We start from the raw sequence: 5,549 nt of genomic DNA, 5'->3' as shown, positions 1-5,549 counted from the left end.
TGTCTTTCTCTAATTGAAACTGCATAAGGCTAATAGTGAACAGAGAAGGCAGACCAATGGAAAAGGGTTGAGTTACACGTCTGACTCAATCAGTTACAATTAAAGATACATGTCCATCAAGTTCTACCAAAATTTAAAAAAACATTTGTTCTAAATCCTTGGTTCTCAACTGGTAAATCGTGACCCAAAAATGTGTTGAGACCCCGTGTTAAGTGGGTCGCCTCATGCCTTCCACTTTTCTAAGTGAGAGGCTCCTCTGCCTCCCCCAGCACTGTCAATTCTCGCACCAAGCAGCTATTAAAAATATGCTGCCCGGCACCGAGTGCCAGCTTGAGGTGGGATGGGGATATGGCTGCAAGGGAGCTCCATCCCTTCTTGCCTTGCTTACATCTCCCTCACGTGTCCTGTAGAGGTGCCTGGACCAGAGTGACATCACATTCTGGCTCCCGCGCACCCCTACAGGATGTACAAAGGGAGCTGTACAGGGGAGCTGTACAAGCAATGCACATATGGATGGAGCTCCCTCACAGCACAGCAGCCCACACTGGACCCCAGACTGAGGATCCACGCTAGTTCTCGTAAGGTAGGAAGACTGGGTGGACCTTAAAAAAAATTAAAACATTTTTGGAGTATGTGTGTGTGAGAATGTCTGTGAGTGTGTGAGATTGTATCTCTGTATGCATGTCAGTGTTTTTCACACTAGTACAGTGCGTTAAACTGTTCCATGCAATCGCACCTACCATGCATTCTGGTGTGGGAGGTGCTACTCCAAACGCACTTCTCACCCACAGTTCGTATATGCCCGCACCGGAACGCCCGGTACCCTAATGCCATGCGTTCCATTGCAGTGCGACTTGGGTCGCGACTTAATGACCAAGGACAAATTTGGGTCCTGAGGTTACACAGGTTGAGAACCACTGTTCTAAATCATACATGTTACAATTTGACTGTATAATCACTGCGTTAAGAAAACGATAAAATATGTGGAGCTACTTTAATATCCAGACAGCCTCTTGCAATACATAGTTGTTGATAGACCTAAAGGAGACTGTACAGTCAGACTGTAACAGGAAAAGAATTCCTTTCTGAACCTCAGAGGATGACTCATTGAATAAACATTGTATAAAGATATTTCTTCTAAATGTTAGGAGCTGTTTACAGCTTGAACATTTAGAAACACATCCAGAGAGATGGGAGAGAGATACAGAGAGGTATCTGGTAATCTGCCAGACTGGCAAAGGATTGACATATTGATGAACTGTAATTGATCATTCAATTCCTCCAAAATCCAAACTGTTCTAGTTCTAACTTTTTTGGTTGCTGGTGGGAGACTCGTGCATGGCATTCTCTTATGCCCTCTGCTTTTAATGTTTCTTGTGCCTAACGTATCTGTAATGACCATGTTAGTGCTCCCCACATTACTCCCAGTGTCACCATGCTGTTGTGTGAACACAAGGCCATCACTCCTGTGCTCCCATGTGTTGGCTTGTACTCCTGTTTCTAATTACTGTGCTGTGCTCACCCCTGAATATAATACTCCAACACAAGATCGAGGAAAAAACTGTTTGATTGGAACAGCCGCCTCCCATGTGAAAGGGGCCTTAGATTTACCAAAATTATGTCATATTCAAACAAATCTAAACAGTCATTCAATCCAGACAGGCAGGCCCTTGCATTTCATAATTGTTGGTAGATTTAAAGGAGATTGAACAATCAGATTATAGAGTGTATGGTCAGGTTCAATCTGCTGTACTGCCTGCTATGGTCATCTGACTCAGGTCTGTAAAAATAAGACTAGTTTATATTGTACTTATTGTGGACATGTAGGCATTAAGGGGTCTATTTACTATATTCACCTAAGATTCGCCCATTTTCTAAGAACGCTTGATTTTGTTCACTTTCACCCACAGTGGAATGTGCCCTTTTCCAAAAGGTTCGCCCATGTGAAAATGTATTCTAACAGGATTTGCCTGACATCTAATTTTCAATGTAAAAGAGCTTAAGGCCCCGTTCACATATAGCGACATGTCGCGATATTTCCGCCGTGATATCGCGCATTTTTGCAGCGCGATATCGCGAGAAGTCGCTGGCCAATGCTATTCAATGGAGCTGTCTTAACTCCATGTCGCGCGTCGCTCATCGCGGTCGCAAGTCGCTTCTACCGGACCCTTTTTTCGGCGGATTTTGAGCGATTTTGCTTTTTTTCTATGGAGCCCGACGGAGAAGATCGCGCTACCGTCGCTGGATCGTCGCTGGAACGTCGCCCTGAAAGTCGCGCTATCCCGGCCGCTGCAAAGGTATGTCGCTACATGTGAAGGGGTCTTACAGTACTAGCAGTGACGTGCGGTACCTTCTGTGCTTGGTGAGGCATTCCCCAGCCCTGCCCCCAGCCCGCCAAAGCCCCACCCACAGCCTGCTGAATCCCCAGCCCAATGAAGCCCTGCCCCCCAACCCGGTCACCAAGCTAGTGTGAAGGTAGGAGGAGACAGGGAGGAGCCTCCCTGTCCCTCACTTGCTCTTCACTGCTGAGTCATCGAGATCGATGTACTGTGGGTTTTTTTTATTGGACAGCTTGGGCCACTGGCACTTTGCCAGTGGTCCAAACCATCCACAGAGTAGAGGCTGTTGCAGCTCTTGCCTCACTAGTTAGGTTACACAAAGCAGTGGGGAAGCCCGCTGCTGCGTCACCTAACTTAGCTGTCAAAAGCCGGATGCAGCACCGCCTGTAATTAACAGGCAGCGCTCCGTCCATGGCAGGTTACACAATGGGGAGGATTTCCCTGCTGTGTAACCTGTTAGAAGTCGCTCTGAATGGAGAAAACGCCATCAGCTTCAGACTTGAAGCTGACAGCTTTTTCCTGCAAATTACTAGGTGAGGCTCTGACCGCACGTCCCTGAGTACTAGTCACCCTATTTACCACTCAGTGAATATAGATTTGTATAGGTTTGGCACTTCCATGGTTATTGTTTTGTTTTTATTTTAAAAAAAAGTTTACTATACTGTTCCAAACCAAACCCAGGCTGATTCACTCATCCATAATCACTTGTGTGACCTGAACATGACTAGTCTTTTTACTGTTTGGTACTGTGGGGCCCCGCATGGTCCAGTTAGAAATGTAAGCCAACATGTGTTGCCAACAGGGTTATCTTGAGGGCTGCAATCTGGAAGTAGCTTGTACCTTTTTGAGAGCCTTATGCTGTCCTGTGTTCAGATAAAAACCCTCTAAATACCCCAAACCTCATTTTACCATATAGAAATCACCCTCTGGTAAGTACTTGCCCAGACTGTTTGCGGATGGTGTTGTATGCTGTCTAGCTACTCAAAGTCCTCAGTGCAGCAAATTTGGTGGTGCAGAGTGGAGGTATAGGATTAAGGGCTAGTTCACACCAGATGCAGTCCATTCAGTTTGGCAGCGTCATCAATGCTTTCCAATTGGATTTCTGGTGCTTTGTTCACACCAGTGCAGTCTGTTCTGATGTAGTCAGAAAAAATCCTGCTTGCCATATTTTAGCTGCACCTGATCGCAACGGAACGCATCAAAACACATGCAAATGCACTGGAACACACTGGACTGTGCCTGATAGCCCATTTTAAGCTTTAAAAAAAAACCACAGCTCTGATGCAGTTATGGTGTAAACTAGCCCTTACTGTTGTGTAAATCTTGTCAGTCTCAGTGAGGACAAAATCAAGCAGGATGGCTGATTCTTCTTTAAACAGGAAGTTTTCAACTGCACCATACGTTGCAACGTGGTTGACTGCATTGCGGCTGGGAGGTGCGTTTAGGGTGCCATTGAAATGGTTAGCACCTCCACAAGAGTCCTAGTTTTTCATGTGGCCCCTTGAGAAAATGATTAGACCACCTCTGTTCTAAACTCATCTGAGCCAGCAAATGATGCCACTAGTTCAATGGTCTTGGTTAAGCAATGTACAACATGTGAGAGCTGAACAAAATGGGCAATCCAATTGTTAGGCAAGATTTCGTCACAGGAAAAAATGAATCTCTATACCCTAAATTGTATTTCTCCTACAACTATTCGTGGTGATTCTATGAAAAACATATTTATTAGAATACTAAAACACCTGGAATAGCTTAATTAAGTTGCTAGAATAGGCATTGATCATAAGGGATTGAAATGGAAAATAAAGGACTTCTGCCTAGTCCTACTGAGCCCACTTTGTAAAATGCCTTCCATAACAAGACCCAAAGTAATTTTCCTGTGTTATAAAAATAGAGAGCAGCCCAACTTGAAGTAAATCCACAGATGTTTTCATCAGTATTTATTTAATACATGCAGCACCCTCTTGTGGTTCTTTGCAGGAAATGAACTGCAGTAGCAAAACAGACGATACAGACTTGTATTGCGTATAGAGGTCTATAACAAGCACAATCCAGTTAATTATAAAATGTGAACATCTGAATCAAAATAATAACACAAAGAACTTGACAGACCTGGACACCTGAGAAGTGTGTGGAAATATGACTTCCCATTTACAGAGTGAGGATGCTTTGTTAGGAAGGGTTCAAAGCAGGCACTAAATGGTTTGGCATTTCAAACCTATGATAGCAATTGTTTATGGTAAAAGCAGAGAATTATCATGAGCATAACTATAAAAATGTAGCACAAAACTACTACAGTTTTGACTGGAGGTAATATGCATGTTTTTCTTGAGTTGTTTTCCACAGCAAACTAAAGTGCCTATGTATGGCCATCCCAAGTCTGAATTCATATAAAAGAATGAAAGTCTGAATGAATATACCTATAAATATAATTTTATATCATCACTGAAAGGTTTCGGACTTGGCATGTAAAATGAAAGAGAGATGCTATAGGCACAAGTGGCTAAATTAGCTCCCCAACTGGGGATACATGCTCCATTTGTGCAGAAAAATCTTTGGCTTTGACAATTGGATTTGGGAATCCATTGTAACGGTTTCTGAACAACCAAGTGCTCTAAACAACACAATAATCAGGACTCACTGTACTGAGCAGTCCAAAAAAAAACCCCAATAATTTGTTTGACAATCCTAGCAATAATCAGGCTTAGTTGTGCATAGGCAAATAGCAATAATGAAAAAAAGAGGTTTAAATAATAGCAAATGAAACTGTGTACAAAGGCCTTAACCACTAACTTCCTTTTACAGCATATAGTGTATACATCATGTATACAAACGGTAAAATAATATCCAAAGTACCCATAACTTATCTGTCATTTCAACAGCTATAAGCCACAGCTTGATCCAGTGATTTCAAAAGGGATGAAAGTGGATTATTGCTTAATATCCAATGTCTAAATATTTCCAGGCTGACAAATTGTATGGGGAATCAATACATAAGCACACATTCCAACGTTTTAAAACAACGTTATCGAAAGAATTGTAACACTCCTTAATTTAAAGAAGGTGTATCTTTACTGATATACCCAAACAAGTCAAAATCCATATGCGCAGTGTCTCTTAGGGAAGGCACTTCAGATTCTTGGCAATCTTGTGCATGCCACAGAGGAAGCAGGCAGTGCAGAAGCTGAGGCATCGGTATGTAAGTGCCAG

Source organism: Nanorana parkeri, unplaced genomic scaffold (genome assembly GCF_000935625.1).
Source record: "Nanorana parkeri isolate BGI_ZX_2015 unplaced genomic scaffold, ASM93562v1 scaffold77, whole genome shotgun sequence".
Taxonomy (NCBI): Eukaryota; Metazoa; Chordata; class Amphibia; order Anura; family Dicroglossidae; genus Nanorana; species Nanorana parkeri.
This window is presented reverse-complemented; position numbering follows the sequence as displayed.